This window comes from Manis pentadactyla, chromosome 11 (genome assembly GCF_030020395.1).
Source record: "Manis pentadactyla isolate mManPen7 chromosome 11, mManPen7.hap1, whole genome shotgun sequence".
NCBI lineage: Eukaryota > Metazoa > Chordata > Mammalia > Pholidota > Manidae > Manis > Manis pentadactyla.
The window spans coordinates 70,144,210-70,168,357 of record NC_080029.1 but is presented as its reverse complement, the minus strand read 5'-3'; positions in this window follow the sequence as shown (position 1 = coordinate 70,168,357).

Sequence of the window (24,148 nt, the reverse complement as noted above, 5' to 3'; positions counted from 1 at the left end):
GAGTATTAAAAGCAACCAGAGAGAGAAAAAGATCACATACAAAGGAAAGCCCATCAGACTATCATCAGACTTCTCAGCAGGAACCTTAAAGGCCAGAAGGGAGTGGCATGATATATTTAATGCAATGAAACAGAAGGGCCTGCAACCAAGAATACTCTACACAGCAAGACTGTCATTTAAATTTGAAGCATGGATTAAACAATTTCCAGATAAGCAAAACTTGAGGCAATTTACCTCCCACAAACTGTCTCCATAGTGTATTTTAAAAGGACTGTTCTAGATGGAAGTTCTCCTAAGGCTTAATAGCTGTTGCCAGAAAAATAAAACCACAGTAAAGGAAGAAGACCAATCAATTACTAAGCAAACGCAAAATTAAATCAAGTACTCCCAAAGTCAGTCAAGGGATACACAAAGAGTACAGATTATTACACCTAATATATAAAGAGTAGAGGAGGAAGGAAAAGAAGGGAGAAAAAATCTTTAGATTGTGCTTAAAATAGTGTACTAAGTGAATTAACTTAGACTCTTAGACAGTAAAGAAGCTGCCTTTGAACCTTTGGTAACCACAAATCTAAAGCCTGCAATGGCAATAAATACATATCTATCAATAATTACCCTAAGTGTAAATGGACTGAATGCACCAATAAAAAGACATAGTTACAGAATGGATAAAAAACACAAGACCCATCATATACAGCCTACAAGAGACTTACTTCAAACCCAAAGACATACACAGACTAAATGTGAAGGGATGGAAAAGAGATATTTCATGCAACTAATAAGGAGAAAAAAGCAGAAGTTGCAGTACTTGTATCAGACAAATAGATTTCAAAGCAAAGAAAGTAACAAAAGACAAAGAAGGACATTACATAATGGTAAAGGGGTCAGTCTGACAAGAAAATATAACCATTATAAATATCTATGTGCCCAATATAGAAGTACCAAAATATGTGAACCAAATGCTAACAAAATTAAAGGGGGAAACAGAATGCAATGCACTCATTTTAGGAGACCAACACACTACTCAGTCCAAAGGAAAGATCAACCAGACAGGAAATAGGTAAGGAGATAGACGCACTGAACAACACATTGGAAAAAATGGACCTAACAGACATCCATAGAACACTCTGCCCAAAAGCAGCAGGATACACATTCTTCTCAAGTGCACAAGGAACATTGTCCAGAATAGATGGCATACTAGGCCACAAAAAGCCTCAGTAAGTTAAAGAAGACTGAATTGCCCAACCAGTTTCTCAGACCACAAAGGAATGAAACTAGAAATAAATTACACAAAGAAAACACAAAATCCCACAAACACATGGAGGCTAAACAACATGCTCCTAAGAAACCAATGGATCAATGACCAAATAAAAAGAGAGATCAAGCAATATATGGAGACAAATGAAAACAACAACTCAACATTACAAAATCTGTGGGACAAAGTGAAGGCAGTTCTAAGAGGAAAGTATACTGCAATACAGGTTACCTTAAGAAGAACAATCCCAAATAAAGTCTACTCATAATTAATGAAACTATAAAAAGAACAAATGAAACCCAAAGTCAGTAGAAGGAGGGACCTAATAAAGATCAGAGCAGAAATAAATAATATTGAGAAGAATAAAACAATAGAAAGAATCAATGACTCCAGGAGCTGGTTCTATGTTTTTCATGACATAGGCTTTCATTCCTCTGGTATAAATGATGGAACGAAATGCCTAGAACATATTATAACTGTATGTTTAACTTTTTAAGACATGGCCAAACTTTTCCAGAATAGTTACCATTTTGTATGCCATCCAAGCAGTGAAGGATATGTCCAGTTCCACATTCTTGACAACATGTGGTATATTATCAGTCTTTATAATTTTAGCAAACCTAGTTAAGTGTGTAGTGGTATCCCATTGTGATTTTAATCTGCATTTTCCTAATCACTAATGATGTTGAGCATCCTTTTTGCTTTTTGCCATCTGTATATCATCTTTGGTGAAGTATGTGCTCAAATAATTTGCCCATGTTTTAGTTGGTTTTTGTTTTGTTATTACTGCAGTTTGAGAGATCTTTACATATTCTGGATAAAAGCTCTCTATCAGATACATACTTTGCAGATATTTCTCCCAGTCTATAGCTTGTCTTTTCATTCTCTTTATAGTGTCTTTCATATAGAAGTGTTTTTAAATTTTGAAGTTTCAAGTGATTTTGCTTTTGATTATGGTGTCTCAGAAATCTTTACACAAGATCACAAAGGTTTTCTCCTATGACTTCTAGTTTTATAACATTAGTTCTATATGTATGCTTATGATCCTTTTTGATCTTTTTACATATGATTCAAGGTAATCAGATTTGTTTTTGTGTATGTGTGTACAAGTTCCCCCACTACTTTTTTGAAACTGTCATCTACCCACAGAATTGTTTTTCACCTTTATCAAAAGTCAGTTGTATATGTTTGTATAGGCCTATTTCTGAATGCTCTATTCTGTTCCATTGATGCATTTATCTGCATTAGTGCCATTAGCATACTGTTGTGATTACTGAGACTTATAGTAAGTCTTGAAATCAAATAGTACATCTTGCTATTTATCATTTTGTACCATCTGTTCTTTGTTTTTTTCTCTATTTTTCTGACAACTTTTGAATACTCTGAGGTTTTGTGATTCCATTTCTCCTCTTCTGTTAGCTAATAGTATAAAAACCTTGCATTAATATATTTCTTTGTAGTCTTTTTGTCTATTATTTTCATACACTGTACTTACACACATTTTATATTAATACATTATTTTGTTTATATAAACAATTAACTTTTTAACAGCTTTATTGAGATATAATTCTACTATACACTAACTCCTTTGAAGTGTCTAATTCAGTATTGTTAGTGTGTTCACAGGGTTGTACCATCATCAGTACAGTCTAATATTAGAACCTTTTAGTTCTTCCTGAAAGAAACCCCATACCAATAGCTGTCACTTCCCATCCCTGACTCCTAAGTAAGTCATTTGCTATATAGATTCACCTATTCTGGACATTTCACATAAGTGGAATCATACAATAAGTGGTATTTTTTGGCTCACTTCTTTCACTTAGTATCATGTTTTCAAACTTCTTTCATGTTGTTGCATGTATAAGCACTTCATTTCTTTTTATTGACAAATAGTATTCAATTGTATAGATATACTACATGCTAGTTTTAGATATTCAGTTGTTTCAACCTTTCAACGGTTATGAATAATGCAGTGAGCATTTGTGTATATACCATGTGTATGTATGTTTTCATTTCTCTTGGCTATAAATGGAATGGCTGGGTAAATAAGGTTTAACCCATGTTTAATTATTTGAGTGTTTGCCAAACTGTTTTCCATCAGCAATGTATAAGGGTCTCAGTTTATCCATATCATTGTCAACATTTATTATATGTCTTTTCAATTGTTGCCATCCTAGTGGATGTAAAGGAGGATCTCTTTATAGTTTTGATTTTTATTTCTTTAATAACTATTTTTAGCATCTTCTTGTACATTCATTGGACATTTGTGTATCTTTACTTTGGAGAAATGTCTATTCAAATATTTTGTTCATTAATAATTGGGTTATTTTTCTTTGATTTATAGGTTTTTTGTGTATTCTGGATGCAAATCCCTTATCAGATTTGAAAAATCAATTTCTGGTTAAAAGAAAAAAGCCAGCTGGGGTTTTGACAGGAATTGCATTGAATCTATAATTCAATCTGGGGGCTTTTGCCATCCAAACAGTATTGTCTTCCATTCCCTAAACATGAGATATCTTATGACTTGTTCATACCATTAATTTCTGGTAATGTTGTTTTATAATTTTCAATGTACACATTTTACACTTTTCAAATTTTATTTTTAAGTATTTTCTTTTTGATATTATTGTACATAGAGTTGTTTTAAGCTTATTTTCAGAATATTTACTGCTATTTTACACAAATACAGTCTACGTAATACAGCCTTGCTAAACTTATTAGTTCTAATTGTGTGTGCATTTGTGCATGTGTATATATTTCTTAGGATATTCTATATACAAGACCATGTCATCTGCAACAAAGATAATTTTATTTCTTTCACAATCTATATACCTTTTTTAAAAAATCTTGTCTAATTACCATAGCTAGAATGTTTAGTTCAATGTCAAATAGAAGTAATAAGAGCAGACTTCCTGTCTTGTTCTTGATCTTTCAAGTAAAGTATTCAGCCTTCCATCATTAAGTATAATGTTAGCTATGGACATTTTGTAGATGGCCTGTTTTTGCAGATTGGTTAGGAAGGTCTCTTCTCTTCCTAGTTTGTTGAACAGTTTTATCATGAAACTGTATTGAATTTTTTTCAAACATTTTCTGTATTTAGATGATAAAATGGGTTTTATCCTATATTAGTAATCTGTATTATGCTAATTTTCAGATAGTAAATAAACCTTGCATTACTGAGATAAACCCCATTTGGTCATGGTGTATAACTTTTTCATATTGATAGTATGCTCAGTTCAGTTTGATAGTATTTGGTTGAAGAGTTTCAAGTGTTATCTTAATATTCATAGGGGATATTGGCCTGTAGTTTTCTTGTATTTTTTTTTGGTATATTGGTAAAAAAATGGTATTATATCATGAGTTAGGAGATGTTTTCTCTCTTTTATATTTTGGAGGAGTATGTGAAGGATTGGTGTTAATTCTTCTTTCAATGTTTGGTAAAATTCACCAGTGAGGTTATCTGGGTATGGATTTTTCTTTTGAGAAGTTTTTAAATTACTATTGTGATATCTTTACTTGTTTCATATTTTTAATCAAGAATGGAAAATAAATATGCAATTATACTGCCTTTTAAAATTACCTATATAGTTACCTTTTAAATAAGAAAATTATACTTTACCATGTTGATTCAAATTACTGCCTATTGTCTCTTGCTCTCAGCCTAGTAAGCATACAATTGCATAAGGCATATCTTCTAGCAAAAAGTTCTGTTTTTTTCTTTTTCTTGGAATGTCCTTATTTCACCTTTCTTTTTGAAAGACAGTTTCTTTGATATAAGATTTTTGGTTGATAGATTTTTACCTTCAGCACCTTTTGTCATCTCACTGCTTTCTGACCTCCATTGCTTTGATGAGAAGTTAGCTGTTAATCTTGTGATTTTTCTTGTACATGATGAGTTGTTTTTCTCTTGCAGCTGTCAATATACTGTCATCTTTCAACATTTTGACTATAATATGTCTGGATGTAATTTTTTTATGTTGGTCCTACTTGAAATTTTTTAGCTTGTAGGATATGTAGATTATCATTTTTGTTACATTTAGGAAGTTTTTGGCTATTATTTATTTGAATGTTTTTTTCTGCTCCTTTCTCTCTTCCAGTATTCCACACATATGTTTATGCATTTAATGGTGCTCAAAACTTCTCTGAATCTGTTAGTAATTTTCATTCTTTCTTTTCTGTTTTTCACATCTCTAATAACGTATCTCCAAAGTTACTAATTCTTTCTTGTGCTAGCTCAGATTTACTCTTCAGCCCATCTAGTGATTTTTTTCATCACTGTTATTGTGCTTTCCAACTCAAAATTTCCATTTGGTTCATTTAAATAAGTTCTGCTTCTTTATTGATATTCTCTAGTTGATGATATATTGTCATCACACTTCTCTTTTATTTATTTGACCATGGTTTCCTTTTGTTCTTTAAGCATGTTTATATTAGCTGCTTTGAAATCTTTGTCTGCTAAATTTATCATCCTGACCCCTTCAGATGCAGTATCTGTTTTCTGATAAGTAGATGGGTCACACTTTCTGTTTCTTTGCATGTTCCACAATTTTTTTGTTGATAACTGGACATTTTAGATAACATACTGTAGCAATTCTGGATGCTGATTTCTTCCTCCCAGGATGTTGTTTTTGTTAGTTTGGTGATTTGTTTGCTTGTTAAATACTTGTCTGAACCAATTCTGCAGTCTATTTCCCTCATAGTGTACACTTCTGTATGTCTATTCAAAATTTTTTCACTGGCTACCTAGTGGTCATCTATGGGTCTGCATAAGCCAATCATTGGTCACTGCTTGTGCTTAAGCCATCATAGCCAGTTATGTTTTTATTATTTACCTTTGAAAATGTGTGTCACTTGGACATTGCTGTCACCATATAGATACCCTATGTTGATGGATCTGTTTGCAGCTTGGAAAATGCTTTCAAGTCTACCCCAAATTCTTCTCTTATTTCTCCTGAGTAGGCACAGTATACCAAATGCACCCAACTTTCTCAAACCCCAGAGTTGATTGGGATCCCAGTTGAACTCCTGTCTCTGTTGTTACTTCTCCCTATTATCACACACAGTACTGGGAGATAGGAATCTAGGTTCCTTGAATCTTAACTTGTATGTTTATAACATTAAAATATCTCCATAATTCTTCCTCTTTTAGTATTCTCCAACTGTGTGATTTCCCTGGTTTTAAAAATTATTAGTTGCTGTTCATTTCCCTCAGGATACATTTTAAACTCTTTTAAAAATGCTTACTAATTCAACTTCTGGTTATATATCCAAAAGAATTGAAAGTAGGATCTTAAAAAGATATCAGTACACCCATGTTCATAGCAGCATTTGCACATTGGCCAAGAGTGGAAGCAACTCAAGTAAACATCATATGGATAGACAAACTGTGGAATATTCATACTGTGGAATATTATGAAGGTTTAAAATGGAAGAGAACTCTGAGACATCCTGTAACACGAATAAGCCTTGAGGACATTATACTAGGTGAAGTAAGCCAGCCACAAAAAAGACATATACTACATAATTCAACTTATATGAGGTACCTAGATCAATCAAATGCATAGAAACAAACTAAAATGGTGATTGCCAGGAGCTAGAGATGAGTAGAAAAGGGGAGTTGTTTAATGACTACATGGTGTCAGTTTTGTGAGATGAAAAGTTCTAGAATTTGGTTACACAATGTGAATATATTTAACACTACTGAACTATATACCTAAAAATGTTTAAGGTGATGTTTTTGTTATATATATTTTACCACAATTAAAAAGAAAAAAATTTTTTGAAGGTTTACAACATCCATTTCCTTACCCGGTTTATCTCTCCATCTTCATTTCTGACCACCCCTGGGAACTTTCCCTCAACCTATTATGCCAGCCATTGTCAGCTACTTGCTATTTAGCAAATCCTCCATGCTCTCTGTCATATCTCCCTCAAGATAAAATGCTCTCACCAATTTGATTTGGCAAGCCTACTTATTTTTTTTGAAAAACAACTTTTTTGAGATATATTTCACATGCCCATCTAAACTATAAAATTCAGTGGGTTTTAGTGTATTCAGAGATAAGTGCACCCATCACCACACTCAATTTTACACTTTCATTACCACAAAGTGAAACCCTGTACCCTTTAGTTATCACTTTCCAATCTCCTTATAATTGCCTAACCTGAGTCCTAGGCAACCACTAATCTATTTTCGGTCTCTAGAGAATGCCTATACTGGATATTTCTTGTAAGTCTAATCATATAATATGTACTCTTTGGTTACTGGCTTCTTGTGGTATATCCATGCCATGGAATATTATTTGATCATAAAAAGTTAAAAAGTACTGACACATACTACAACAAAAATGAAGCCTGAAAGTCTACTTGTGTTTCATTACATACATATGAACTCTCTTTCCTCAAGTAGCATTTCTTGACACTCCAAAAATTTGCTTAAATGATCCTAGAGAATCTTATTTACCTCTACCTTAATCCTCAGTCAGTATGCTCCCACCAGATATTAAAGTCTTTGGCAATCATAAAAAGTTACACAAGTGTATGTGAAAGTACCAAATTTTTTTATTTTGGTATCATTAATCTACAATTACATGAAGAACATTATGTTTACTAGGCTCCCCCCTTCACCAAGTCCCCTACACATACCCCTTCACAGTCACTGTCCATCTGCATAGTAAGATGCTGTAAAATCACTACTTGTCTTCTCTGTGTTGCACAGCCCTCCCCATGCCCCCCATGCACTATACATACTAATGGTAATGCTCTCTTTCTTTTACCCGGCCCTTATTCCTCCCCTCCGACCCATCCTCCCCAGTCCCTTTCCCTTTGTAACTGTTAATCCAGTCTTGGATTCTGTGATTCTGCTGCTGTTTTGTTCCTTCAGTTTACCTTTGTTCTTATACTCCACATATGAGGGAAATCATTTGGTACTTGTCTTTCTCTGCCTGACTTACTTCACTGAGCATAATACCCTCTAGCTAAATCCATGTTGTTGCAAATGGTAGGATCTATTTTTTTCTTATGGCTGAGTAATATTCCATTGTGTATATTTACCACATCTTCTTTATCCATTCATCTACTGATGGACATTTAGGTTGCATCCATATCTTGGCTATTATAAATAGTGCAGTGATAAAAATAGGGGTGCATCTGTCTTTTTCAAACTGGAGTGCTGCATCCTTAGGGTAAATTCCTAGAAGTGGAATTCCTGGGTCAAATGGTATTTCTATTTTGAGCATTCTGAGGAACCTCCATACTGCTTTCCACAATGGTTGAACTAATTTACATTCCCACCAGCAGTGTAGGAGTGTTCCCCTTTCTCCACAACCTCGCCAACATTTGTTGTTGTTTGTCTTTTCGATGATGGCGAGCCTTACTGGTGTGAGGTGATATCTCATTGTGCTTTTAATTCGCATTTCTTTGATGATTAGCGATGTGGAGCATCTTTTCATGTGCCATCTGGATTTCTTCTTTAAAGAACTGTCTATTCAGCTACTCTGCCCATTTTTTTATTAGATTATTTGCTTTTTGTTTGTTGAGGAATGTGAGCTCTTCATATATTTTGGATGTCAATCCTTTATCGGATCTGTCATTAATGAATATGTTCTCCCATACTGTAGGGTGCCTTTTTGTCCTATTGATGGTGTCCTTTGCTGTACAGAAGCTTTTTAACTTGATATAGTTCCACTTGTTCATTTTTGCCTTTGTTTCCCTTGCCCGGGGAGATATGTTCATGAAAAAGTCACTGATGTTTATGTCCATGAGATTTTTACCTGTTTTTTTCTAAGAGTTTTATGGTTTTATGACCTACATTCAGGTCTTTGATCCACTTGGAGTTTGCTTTTGTGTATGGGGTTAGACAGTGATCCAGTTTCATTCTCGTACATGTAGCTGTCCAGTTTTGCCAGCACCATCTGTTGGATACTGTCATTTCCCCATTGTATGTCCATGGCTCCTTTATCATATATTAATTGACCATATATGTTTGGGTTAATGTGTGGAGTCTCTATTCTGTGTCACTGGTCTGTGACTCTGTTCTTGTGCCAATACCAGATTGTCTTGATTATTGTGGCTTTGTAGTAGGGCTTGAAGTTGGGGAGCGGGATCCACCCCACACCCCCTCACTTTATTCTTCCTGCTCAGTATTGCTTTGGCTATTTGGGGTCTTTGGTGGTTCCATATGAATTTTTGAACTATTTGTTCCAGTTCATTGAAGAATGCTGTTGGTAAATTGATAGGGATTGCATCGAATCTGTATATTGCTTTGGGCAGGATGGCCATTTTGACCATATTAATTCTTCCTAGCCAGGAGCATGGGATGAGTTTCCATTTGTTAGTGTCCTCTTTAATTTATCTTGAGTGTCTTGTAGTTTTCAGGGTATAGGTCTTTCACTTCCTTGGTTAGATTTATTCCTGGATATTTTATTCTTTTTGATGTTATTGTGAATGGAATTGTTTTCCTTATTGCTCTTTCTATTAGTTCACTGTTAGTGTAAAGGAAAGCTACAGATTTCTGTGTGTTAATTGTGTATCCTGCAACTTTGCTGAATTCTGACATTAGTTCCAGTAGTTTTGCAGTGGAGGCTTTAGGGTTTTTTATGTACAATATCATGTCATCTGCAAATAGTGACAGTTTGACTTCTTCTTCACCAATCTGGATACCTTGTATTTCTTTGTTTTGTCTGATTGCCGTGGCTAGGACCTCCAGTACTATGTTGAACAACAGTGGGGAGACTGGGCATCCCTGTCTTGTTCCCGATCTCAGAGGAAAAGCTTTCAGCCTCTCGCTGTTCAGTATGATGTTAGCTGTGGGTTTATCATATATGGCTTTTATTATGTTGAGGTACTTGCCCTCCATGCCCATTTTGTTGAGAATTTTTATCATGAATGGATGTTGAATTTTGTTGAATGCTTTTTCAGCATCTATAGAGATGATCATGTGGTTTTTGTCCTTTTTGTTGATGTGGTGGATGATGTTGATGGATTTTCGAGTGTTGTACCTTCCTTGCATCCCTGGGATGAATCCCACTTGGTCATGGTGTATGATCCTCTTGATGTATTTTTGAATTCGGTTTGCTAATATTTTGTTGAGTATTTTTGTATCTATGTTCATCAGAGATATTGGTCTGTAGTTTTCTTTTTTGGTGGGGTCTTTACCTGGTTTTGGTATTAGGGTGATGTTGGCTTCATAGAATGAGTTTGGGAGTATTCCTCCTCTTCTATTTTTTGGAAAACTTTTAGGAGAATGGGTATTATGTCTTCTCTGTATGTCTGATAAAATTCCGAGGTAAATCCATCTGGCCTGGGAGTTTTTTTCTTGGGTAGTTTTTTGATTACTGATTCAATTTTGTTGCTGGTAATTCATCTGTTTAGATTTTCTGTTTCCTTCTGGGTCAGTCTTGGAAGGTTGTATTTTTCCAGGAAGTTGTCCATTTCTCCTAGGTTTTCCAGCTTGTTGGCATATAGGCTTTCATAGTAATCTCTAATAATTCTTTGTATTTCTGTGGGGTCCATCGTGATTTTGCTTTCTCGTTTCTGATTCTGTTGATGTGTGTTGATTCTCTTTTGCTCTTAATAAGTCTGGCTAGAGGCTTATCTATTTTGTTTATTTTCTCAAAGAACTAGCTCTTGGTTTCATTGATTTTTTTCTATTGTTTTATTCTTCTCAATTTTACTTATTTCTTCTCTGATCTTTATTATGTGCCTCCTTCTGCTGACTTTAGGCCTCATTTGTTCTTCTTTTTCCAATTTTGATAATTGTGACGTTAGACTATTCATTTGGGATTGTACTTCCTTCTTTAAGTATGCCTGGATTGCTATATACTTTCCTCTTAAGACTGCTTTCACTGCGTCCCACAGAAGTTGGTGCTTTGTGTTGTTATTGTCATTTGTTTCCATATATTGCTGGATCTCCATTTTAATTTGGTCGTTGATCCATTGTCTATTTAGAAGCGTGTTGTTAAGCCTCCATGTGTTTGTGAGCCTTTTTACTTTCTTTGTACAATTTATTTCTAGTTTTAAGCCTTTGTGGTCTGCCAAGTTGGTTGGTAGGATTTCAATCTTTTGGAATTTACTGAGGCTCTTTTTGTGGCCTAGTATGTGGTCTATTCTGGAGAATGTTCCATGTGCACTTGAGAAGAATGTGTATCCTGTTGCTTTTGGATGTAGAGTTCTGTAGATGTCTATTAGGTCCATCTGTTCTAGTGTGTTGTTCAGTGCCTCTGTGTCCGTACTTATTTTCTTTCTGGTGGATCTGTCCTTTGGAGTGAGTGTTGTGTTAAAGTCTCCCAAAATGAATGCATTGCATTCTATTTCCTCCTTTAATTCTGTTAGTATTTGTTTCACATATATTTGTGCTCCTGTATTGGGTGAATATATGTTTATAATGGTTATATCCTCTTGATGGACTGAGCCCTTTATGGCTATGTAATGTCCTTCTTTATCTCTTACTTTCTTTATTTTGAAGTCTATTTTGTCTGATACTAGTATTGCAACACCTGCTTTCTTCTCTCTGTTGTTTACATGTAATATCTTTCTCCATCCCTTGAGTTTTAATCTGTGCATGTCTTTGGGTTTGAGGTGAGTCTCTTGTAGGCAGCATATAGATGGGTCTTGCTTTTTTATCCATTCTATTTCTCTGTGTCTTTTGATTGGTGCATTCAGTCCATTTACATTTTGGGTGATTATTGAAAGATATGTACTTATTGCCATTGCAGGCTTTAGATTCATGGTTACCAAAGGTTCGAGGTTAGCTTGTTTACTACCTTACTGTCTAACTTAACTCACTTATTAAGCTGTTATAAACACAGTCTGATGATTTTTTTCTCTCCCTTCTTATTCCTCCTTCTCCATTCTTCATATGTTGGGTGTTTTGTTCTGTGCTCTTTTTAGGAGTGCTCCCATCTAGAGCATTCCCTCTAAGATACCCTGTAGAGGTGGTTTGTGGGAGGCAAATTCCCTCAACTTTTGCTTGTCTTTGAATTGTTTAATCCCTCCTTCATATTTAAATGATAATCCTGCTGGATACAGTATCCTTGGTTCAAGGCCCTTGTTTCATTGCATTAAATATATCATGCTATTCTCTTCTGGCCTGTAAAGTTTCTGTTGAGAAGTCTGATGATAGCCTGATGGGTTTTCCTTTGTAGGTGACCTTTTTTCTCTCTCTGGCTGCCTTTAATACTCTGTCCTTGTCCTTGATCTTTGCCATTTTAATTATTATGTGTCTTGGTGTTGTCCTCTTTGGGTCCTGTCTCTCGGGAGTTCTGTGTGCCTCCATAGCCTGAGCAACTATTTCCTCCCCCAGTTTGGGGAAGTTCTCAGCAATTATTTCTTCAAAGGCACTTTCTATCCCTTTTTCTCTCTTCTTCTTCTTCTGGTACCCCTATAATGTGGATATTGTTCCTTTTGGATTGGTCACACAGTTCTCTTAATACTGTTTCATTCCTGTAGATCCTTTTATCTGTTTCTGCATCAGCTTCTATGCATTCCTGTTCTCTGGTTTCTATTCCTTCAATTGCATCTTATCCATTCTTCTTATAAATCCTTCCAGAGTTTGTTTCACTTCTGTAATCTCCCTTTGGACATCTGTAATCTCCCTCTGGACTTCATCCCTTAGCTCTTGCATATTTCTCTGCAACTCTGTCAGCACGTTTATGATTTTTATTTTGAATTCTTTTTCAGGGAGACTGGTTAGGTCTGTCTCTGCAACTAATCTCTCAGGTGTTGTCTGAACTATCTTGGACTGGACTAAATTTATTTTCCTTTTCATGGTGATAGCAGTGGCTGTAGGCAGGTTGCGGGTGTGTCAGCTGGGAGAAGAAAGTCCTTTCCTGCTTGCTGGATGCCTTGCCCTTCTCTGCTGCCTGTGTTGGTTACCCGCACTCCTGGAGCAGCCACCGGGTTAGTCCCCTAAGCTGCTGTGGGCGGGGTCTCCATCAGAGCAGCGCAGAGCCCTGCGGGGAGGGGCAGGCACATCAGGTGCACTCCTCCATGAGAGCGGCACCGCTGCCAGGCAGCTGTGTGCCAGCAGCCGCCTTTGGGTCTGGCCCGGGTGGCTGTGCATTGGGCTGGGATTCCAGTCGGCTGCTGGGTGCATGCCTGCTCCCTCTGGCTCCACTGCAGGTGCACACGGGGCTCTCCCGCGTGGGCCTCTACTGGGCTTCTTTGACTCCACTGCCACCGGTGCGCACGGGCCATACCCGGGCTGTTCGGTTGCCACTGCTGCGGGCTCGCACAAGCCTCTCCTGGTCTCCTCTGGTGCCATTGGCGCACACGTTCGGCTCCTGTTTTCCCACGCAACCACCATGCGCTACCACTCTCCCGCTACTGGGCCAGTGTGTCGGGGTCCGCGCCAGTTGCAGGAACGACTGGCAGGCTTCTTAGTGCCGTGAGGGGCTTCAGAGCTGCGCTGCCTCCCCAGGGTTTAGGGCGCCTAAGAATCCCTGGGATTCCCAGCTGCTGGCTAAGTGTGCTGGGATGACTTCATCCAGCTATGGTCCTTGTCTCTTTAAGACTTGCAGAAAGCACTCGCTTTTCTTTTGTCTCAGGGGAGCCGGTTTCAGGGACCTGCCTACAGGTTTTGCTTTTCCATTTCTCTAATATCCAGCACCCCGTGCACCTTGTATCTGCGCTCTGGGTGTGGATTTCTAGAGCTGGTTGTTTAGCAGTCCTAGGCTTTCACTCCCTCCCCGTCCCAACTCCTTTCTTCCCACTGGGTACTGGGGTGGGTGCGCTTTTAGGTCCCGCCTGGCCGCAGCTTGTGTCTTACCCCCTTCTTGTGATGTTGAGTTCTCACAGATGTAGATGTATCCTGGCTGTTGTACTGCATCCACTGGTGTCTCTTTTAGAAATAGTTGTATTTATTGTATTTTCATAAATATGTATGTTTTGAGGAGGAGATTTCCTCTGAACTACTCATGCTGCCATCTTCCCGTGATCCTGAAAGTACTATTTTATTTACTTTTCTCACAAGAACTCATTGATTTAAAGACAGATAAATCAAGATTAGTGTTTCTGAACACTGACTACATAAGAAAATGACGTGGAGAAATCTTAAAAATTCAATAACTGGGCACCACCTCAGGTCAATCATATCACAATCTCAGGAGGGAAGGCTGGGGACAGTATTGATTTAAAATTTCCCATCTGCTACAGAGCCAGAATTGAAAACTGCTAATTCAGCACAAAAAGCCTTAGTCATCTTCCACTACAATATATGTCAAATGTGTAATTTAGTAGTACCATAATCATTAGGTCATGATTTTTAGCATTTACTTCTGTATAATTAGTTCTTAAATATTGTAAAATATGACAGTAACATTTTTTAATAAAACACTATGTGCAGAATTGTATAAAACATCAATTTTTCTGAACAATTTTAACTTAATTACCGGCAAAACAAATATCCTGTTGCCCTTTGAAATGGAACACTTGTCTATATCTCATTTATTTATGTTACTTGTATCTTCTTATTTTGTGTACATTTAAACTTTATATACCTCCTTAAGTGCAAGGCATAATTCAAACTATTCTCTTTAAAAGCCCATAATGCCATTTAGCCAGTAGGATCTTTGAATTATTAAAGTTTCTGTCAAGTATGACAATGAATACAGACTGCATTGAAAAGATCTTTCCCTGGTTCTTCCATGTTTATAGAAAGGGGCAGGCAGGGAAGATAAAATCTAAAATGCTTCTTAGTTGCTTCTGATAGGTTTTACCCAGCTGATAGCTTTTTGCCAAGAATATATCTTTAGTTTTCTAAACTAACTTGTCTTTCACATTATGAAATTTGAATACCTCATTCCAAGGAAAATCGTGACACTGAAAGTGAAATAAATTTCTTAACACAAAACATCTCCAGCAAACACAGCTGAAGATTATAAATGAGCTAAGAGACTAGTTTCTACATATTAAAATACAACAAAATAGTATGTTACCCTTATAATGAGACTCCATAGGTTAAGGTTTGGTTAAACACCCAAAGGGTGACGGAAGAGAGAAAGGGAGAATAACACACAGGTACTCAATTTTATTAATTTAAATAAGAAAGATTGAATGACACAGACGGGAAAGATAATTTTAATAGTAACATCTATAACATTCAATCATTAAAATGATGTTTATGAACATACATTAAATCTTTCTTATAGTAAAAAAACATTTATTATTATAGTAAAAAATTTCCTTCTTCCTTAAGAAAAAATAGAACTATCCTCTAATGACATATAATATAATCTTTAGACCTGGGATATAGTCTGTCAAAAAGATCTTTTCCCATGATTTCCAATGATAAATATTCACAAAAGCCTAATCTTACTTGGTACTAGATATATGGAGTTCCCTTAGGCATGAACATTATAGCATTGGAGTTTCTTTCCATCTTTCTTCATTCGGTTTAGCATTTTTAAAAATGCATATTGAGTTAATTTACACAGAATTTCTCCATTTTAGGGGAATGAAAACTAAATCTATTCCACCCTTCTGTCCTTGAAATGCCCTTTATGAAGCTTTCCAAATTATCACCAATGAAAGGCATATAGCAATGTTTACATCTATTCTGGATTTTTTCTTTTATTTTTGTCTTTGGTGTGCTCTCATGTGTTTTTCACCTAAATAGTTCCTAGAAGAACAAAAGGACAATCCAGAATTTGACACTTCTCCTTTTTCCTAACTTGTATACCTTTCCAAATAGCAACATTACAGACCTCAGTCACATTATGCATCCCAAGTGATGCAAAACTGGGCTCTAAACAGGTGGACACATCTGTTCCAGTCCATCAGACTTGACTTACACTGACTGCGTTCTGTAATCATTATGGTTTTTATCCCAAATTACAGTGTCAATCTGTTCAGAATTAATATGTATTACTCTACCACTTGTTACAAAATTTTCAGTTTATTTATTGGACCAAATCCTGCCCTAATCACTTAGGCACAATTCCCACTGAAAACCTAAAAGAGAGAATGTCTATCCAGAGGTTATGTTTTCATCGCATGTCAAAAGATATTTTTGCATAAGTAGATGTTATTGCTATTCCCAGTGAATGCTCTTTGTGTCAACAGTGAAAACTAGTTTAAAATTTTAGTGCACTGGTTTGGATCATTTTTAATCACTGCTTCCAACACATGTTGCATCCCACTGTGGTTGTTCCTATAATGAACAAGGGGTTGACAAGTTACTTACTTCATTCAGAATGTAGCTTATATTTTTAATACTTGGGAAATTATAGTTTTAATTCCCTCATCTCTTTTGTGTGGGATAGTTTTAAAAGACTGTGAATCCTTGAAGCCACAGTTCTGTTTCATTATAACATGATGAATCATTTCACTGTGATTTTATTTCTCTTTCCTCTTCTATTTTCCCTGAAGCTAACTAAATACATGGGTTTTATGGAGGAGGGAAAAAGTTATTAATTCATAATTATTATGTAAAGGTTAATCTGGCTAACATCCTCCAAATGACTTTCCCACCAGCCAGTGATTTTATTCTATTTTTTTTCTCCTGGCTGATAATGGAGAAAGGTGAAGTTCAGAAGCCGGTGAAAATTAAAATAAGATCTTAAAAATTAATGGGTCAGAAACCTGATGGGAGAAAAGGGCCAAATTATATATTAAAATATTAAAGCATATTTTAAGTTTTCAAGCCCATGGAAAATAAAAGCAAACAATTGCATAGAGTGGGTACAATAATAAAACCACAAATGCACTGCTCTTTTGCTCCAAGGTTAGCTTTAGTAGGTAGAGGTGGTCGCATTACCATGTTTCTCATCAGCATCTCCACTAGCCTGCTATAGCATGTGAAATGGCCTTAGTGCCTATGGCTATACAAAACCTATTAACTTGATTCATCATACAAGAGGAAGTTATAACCCAAGTGGAAACAAGATCAAGGAGGAACAATCAGAATTCAGCTAAAAGGAAAAAAAAAAAGCCCTCATCTGTGTGCTTCTTGGACTTCTCCTCAGTTATAAAGGCAACACAGAGAAAGTTATCCGTAGGTACGACCAGCTGAGTACCAGACTCTACCCAGTAACTCACGTCAGAGTGTATCATGGTAACTATGCAAGGTCTGCCTAAATTATTTGAACGAACTTCTTTGCCATTATTAGACATGTTATGAAAAAGTGTGAACAGCTTGACCAGCAAAATTTCAATATATTTTCCCCCTCAGGCAAGACTAAAACTTAAAAATAAAACTCCAAAGGCTCTGACATTCTTCTCATCACATAACACATACTGGTAGAGAATAAAAAGAAAAAAAAAAGGACATGAATATTTGAAAAGGCCTTTTGAATCTTGCAGGCATAAAGTAGACGTATATATCATTCTCTTGGACTTAGAGTCCATGCAGATACACATTGAAAGACACGCTTTGTACCATCATCCTCTGCCCATATGTCAGAGGAAAAGCATTCATATTCACCGTCTCAGGGTGTCTGTCATTAGTACATGAATATGGATGAACCACCACCAAATCAAAAGACAGCAAGAAAGGTAAGCTTAAAAGGGATGAAGGCTTTAAACTACATTTAAGTTCAGCTTTAATTTGAAGGCTAAACTTTGGGTTTCTATGATTACTTTCCCTTCTCTACACAACCCAGGAAGGGGAAAAAAGTACTAATTAGGTATGCTCTGGAGTCCATTTGTCAAATTCTCCTGTAACTGGAGGAAGTGACTGATGCTGACAAGAGTTGAACAAGATTTCTTTTTTCTGTCAAAACAACCTTATTTTGATATATCATATTTAAAAGTAGAACACAAAAGTATTTGCTTTTCCAATACATTCTATAGCTAAAAATAATGTTAACTCACAATCAGTTAAGTAGCAACCCAAATACAGTTTATTAACATAAAAATTCTTATCAAAAAGTCAATGTTAAGCGCAGATATTTCTATAACACTGAATATTAAAAAATAAGCTTCAGTTCAACATTTCCTATGCATGCACAGTTCAGTATTGAACTCAATTATACCGCTTTATTCCATACATGATACCATCACTTGGAGTAGATTTTAATCATTAATACACTAATATTTTCTTTAATAACTAGGCATTGAATTTGATATAGATTTTTAAAGGCAAAGGAAAAATGAGAGAATATAGTGTTATTGAAAGGACAACAGAATATAAATTGAGATTTTTATCCCAAACTTTTCTTACATTTGAGAAAGTTATTATCAGGATTTGTAAGGCCAAATTGTTTTATCAAATAATGAGAGTTTAAATTTTGCTGGCTTCAAATTTACTGTTTAAAAAAGGCTTGTTTTCTTCTTGCTAATTTCTAAATCTATGGAATAGTTGTCAAAATTTATATTTCGTAATTAATATAGTACTCCAATTTTTACTTTGAAGTTTTAGTCTAAAAGAAATGATGTTATTTTAATCTCTGATTCTAACAGCCAATTTTAGGAAGCTTTATGGCACTACTCAGAAATGTCTAGTAAACTGTATTATTGTATACTTGTATCTGACATACACACTATAAATTGAACAGATGTAAGATAGTAAATCTCTCTCTCCCAGAGTAGAGATTTTAGAGTCTGATCTTGATTTGGTCAGATCTAAACCTGATTTACATTTGATCTTGTCTGAATCAAATGCAAATTTTAGATCAGACAATTTTAGACCATCTCACTTGACTTTTAAATTTTTTATAAAGAAGATTTAATTAATTCAACAGGAGGAATTCTTTCACAGTGTGTGTGCATATATATAAAATCATCATATTATACATTTAAAATATCTTAGAACTTTATTGGTCAATTATACCTCAAAAAAGCTGGGCAAAAATATGATTTGTTGATGATCATCTCTGCTTTCAGAGGGAAAAAAAAAAGCATAATTTCCCAGGCCCCTTTAAGAAAGAACATATGCAGTAATGCAATAAAGAAATAAATAACACATACATTTACTCTCATTTTTTTTAAAACTTAAATTTGCTTGGCAGAATAAAGCATTCAAAGAAATGACTTTGTAAGAAAGATTTTGAACAGGTATGTCTTCCTTCCACTTTTGCTCGCCCATGACCTACCATCAACAAGCAGACACGTTGATCCCTTTCAGACCAAACTCGCAACACAACATCTGCTCAGAACCTGAAAAGGAGCACCTTGTTTCCCCCAGAGTAAAAACCAAAGCTCTCACATGGCCTGGGGTGCTCTGCATCATTTTCTTCATTTTCTCCTGCCACATTCATGGAAGCTCTCCTCCCACACTGCTGGCCATTTCACTGTCTCTTAAACCCACGTGCCTAGGATGTCTCCACTCTTACTTTCACACAGACTGTTCTCTGTACCTGGAATTCCCTTCTGCTGGATATTGATAGTGTTACTGCCTCACATGCTGTAAGGCTTTGCTTAAATGTCCTTTCAGTGAGAATGGCCTTTATAAAGTTGAATTCACCCTGCTTACTGAAACCACCCTCCATCCCTACTTAATCATTTTTTATGCTATTTCTTGTTATTTTTGTTGTTTACAGTCTAGCTCTCCCCACTGAACTGTAACAACCATGAAGGCAGCATTTTTCCTTTTTTCACTTCTGTCCCAGGCCTGTAGTAGTTACTCAGTTGATATTTATTTATTTGAATTGTTGAATTAAAATTGTTTTACTAAAGTGAATCTAAAGTAGTTTATGCTGAGTAACATGATCCTTTAATTTATTTTAAGAAACTTTTTAATTGGGAATAATTTTATTTATGATTTTAGACCTTATGAAGAGTTCCCACTTTCTTTACTGTTAACATGCTACATAACCATAGTACATTTGTCAAAACTAAGAAATTAACATTGGTTCAATGCCACTAAACTATATAGACTTTATTCAGATTTCAATACTTGTGTAATTAAAGTCTTTTTTCTCTTCTGAGACCCAATCCAAGATACAGATTACATTTGGCCATTGTATCTAATTGTCTCATCCAGTCTGTGATGGTATCTCAATCTTTCATCTTTCATGACCTTGATTCTTTTGAAAAGTACTGGCCAGATATTTTGTGGAACCATGCTCAGTTTGAGTTGTCTGATGTTTTCTTATAATTCGACTGGGCTTATTGCTTTTAGGGAAGGATACCACAGAGGAGAAGTACACTTCTCACTGCATCACAGCAAGCAATACATGTTATCAACATGATTTATCACCAGTGAGGTTAATTTTGATACTTAGTTAAATGATGTCCGCTGGATTCTACATTGTAAAGTCACTGTTTTTCCCTTGCCGTACTCTCTGCTGAGTAAACAGTTCAATAGGTCTAGCCCACACTCAAAGGGAGGGAAATTAAGCTCCACCTACTGGATATAAGTATCTGTATTATAATACTTGGAATGCTTCTTTAAAGAGGAATGGAGTCTAACCATAAAACTCTTAGAGAAAAACGCAGGTAAAAATATCTTAAATATAAACATGAGCATATTTTTCTTGATCACCTCTCCTCAAGCAAGGGAAACAAAAACAAAAATGAACAAATGGGACTAAATCAAACTAAAAAGCTTCTGTACAACAAAGGACACCATCAGCAGAACAAAAAGTCATTCTACAGTATGGGAGAATATATTCATAAATGACATACCCAACAAGGGGTTAACATCCAAAATATGTAAAGAACTCACATGCCTCAACAACCAAAAAGAAAATAACCTGATTAAAAGATTGGTGGAGGATCTGAACAGACAATTCTTCAAAGAAGAAATTCAGATGGCCAACAGGCACATGAAAAGATGCTCCACATCACTAATTATCAGGGAAATGCAAATTAAAACCACAATGAGGTATCACCTCATACCAGTTAGGATGACCAACACCCAAAAGACAAGGAACAACAAATGTTGGCGAGAATGGGGAGAAAGGGGAACCTCCTATGCTGTTGGTGGGAATGTAAGCTGTTTAACCACTGTGGAAAGCAGCATGGAGGTTCCTCAAAAAACTAAAAACAGAAATACCATTTGACCCAGGAATTCCACTCCTAGGAATTTACCCTAAGAATGCAGGAGCCCAGTTTGAAAAAGACAGATGCACCCCTATGTTTATCGCAGCACTATTTACAATAGCCAAGAAATGGAAGCAACCTGGGTGTCCATCAGTAGATGAATGGATAAAGAAGATGTGGTACATATACACAATGGAATATTATTCAGTCATAAGAAGAAAACAAATCCTACCATTTGCAACAACATGGATGGAGCTAGAGGCTATTATTCTCAGTGAAATTAGCCAGGCAGAGAAAGACAAGTACCAAATGATTTCCCTTATTTGTGGAGTATAACAAAGAAGCAAAACTGAAGAAACAAAACAGCAGCAGACTCACAGACTCCAAGAAGGGACTAGAAGTTACCAAAGGGGATGGGTGGGGAGGGCAGGAGAAGAAGATTGAGGGGCATTATGATTAGCACACATAATGTAGGGGCATCACTGGGAAGGCAGTATAGCACAGAAGACAAGTAGTGACTCTATAGGATCTTACTACACTGATAGACAGTCACTGCCATGAGGCGAGTGTGGGGGAACTTGATAGTATGGGTGAATATAATAACCACAATGTTGCTCATGTGAAACTTTTATATGATTGTATATCAATGATACCTTAATTTAAAAAAAGAATAAGTAGGGTCTTTCCCATTTGTTCATTTTTTTACACAAGTATGAATTAATGGATATCTTCTTTATTCTTTAGGTTATAATCAAATATACTCAATATTTATTTTGTTGTTTAAGTGTTCCATCTTTGGCCTTTGACAGGTCTTCAGTTTTGCTTCTGCCCTATAAAATATTTATATAATATTTTCACATCATCCACAGTATTTCTTAAAATTTCCATGGGTTTAAATTATGATAATCACCTTTACTTTAAATCCCCCCACAAGATTCACACAGAGCATAATGTTTACTTTGTCTTTCCTTCAGCTTCACTGGTAGCATAAATCCCTACACAGCACAGAGATAACTTAAGATGGAATGCAAAACACTCATGGTTTCCAATCAAAATACCCTCAGCCATTGCCACTGTGGACATTTTTCTACAAGTCCACCTCTCACCTCATGTTCTCCAATCTCCTGCAGCCTCTTGATCCCTTGAGAGTCTTCTCACATTTGTCCTTTTCTTGTAAACCTCACAATACCACAATATCCAGTTTGTTGTTTAGGCAGTCAATTTAGCTTTCTCGTTGTTCACAGCAATCTTACAGATGATTCCAAAGGACCTCGGCTTCTGCAACAAGCACAATCTATCTATTGCTACTGAATTCAATCTTTTTCCTTGGGGGCAGAAAAAATTTTTGTTAGTTGTAGGTTGAAATGATTTTTGCCTCTATATTACTTATATCCTGATACATTCAGAGACAAAAAAAAAAAATTTAAGGCATCTCCAACAAGAAGCTATCCAGTTGGAACTTCCTAAATGATTTTTTTTTAAATAAAAAATGTGTATACCATCTTTTAGTTTCCTTTTAGTTCAGGGCTAGAGACAAGTGAGCAGGAGAAAGTAGTAGAATGTCTTAAAAATTAGTTACCAGAATAATTTTTTGAATATAAAAAAGGATTGCATTATTTTAATACATCTATGACCTTTCACTGATTTTCTGTTCTTAGTACTGTAGCAAAATAGCATGGCTAAGAGAGCCCACAAATACTTCAGAGAAACCCAAATCCTCACAAATGACATTTCCTATTAATTCAATGGGTTTTTCCCATAAGATGGACTGAAAGCACAGCCTGGTGGGAACATGGGATGGAACAGGCTTGAGAAAAATTGCAGACTGAGCAAATTTCAAAGACTGATGGAAGAGTTCTTGGAGTCGATTATAAAAGTTAAAATCTGTGGCAAGCCAAGCTGGCAAAGGGAACATAAGTCTGGGAGAGATGCCAAACAGAGTGCACATTCAGGTGAAGACAGGCTGGACTCACAAATAAGGGAAATGCAGTCTGGAACTTAAAGTCTTTATGTTTTTAATATTTGGCAAGGATGCAGGAGGTGAATTTGGAGTTAGATTTCCTCTGTGACCTATTTTGGATAGACTGTAGAGTGAAGCATCCATAATCAAATAAAACTATTTACAGAACCATGCAATCCATAATAGTATCTGGCTAGCAGTACCTGAAGCAGCCGATCCAACTTCCCAACAAAATGCCTATGAAGATGCAGGAAAATATGAAAACTCACATCCAAATTAAAACTTAAGATTAAGAAGCAGCCTAAGGATAAAATATAGAAGAACTCTTCACTGAGCCTAAAGTAGTTTATTTGGGTTAAAAAATTCACCCAGTTTTTATTTAATGAAACATTAATGACAGCCTGGGAAAAGGAAGGAAGCCAGTTTATTGCCCTTCAAATATGTGCCTTTGGTAACAGAAAGCAAGGGGCTATGCCCAAAAAGTCTGCCAGAAACCAAGTGAGCTGAAGTTGGAAATGATTGTTGGCAATGCATTACATTTTGAGATGTGTGGCTTATACTAAAATGGCTTTTGAGATTTTATGGGAGTCCAAACTCTGTAACAAAGACCTAACAAGAGAGAGGCAATAAAACTCCCCTAACTACATGTTAAAAATCCCAGAGGTTTGTGTGTACCTCAACACTCAAGAGCTATGACAAGGAAAGGATTATGGTATTTGGGAGAGCATTAGCAGTACTAGCATTTCTACTTATTAACTAGTAAGTCCACTAGTAAACAGAATCAACTGCAGACCTTCTGAAATTATCTAGAACTAGAACAGCTTTCACATTTCAATATATATTTAACAGTGTTGAGTATTAATCTTTATTTGAATGCAAGTAATTATATTTGTATTTTCTTATTCATATTTATTAAATTCCCAGCAAAGTTAAATATACTTTTATGGATTTTAGCTGCTTATATTTATTATTTTATTAATTGCCTGATCATATTATTAACACAATTTTCTAAC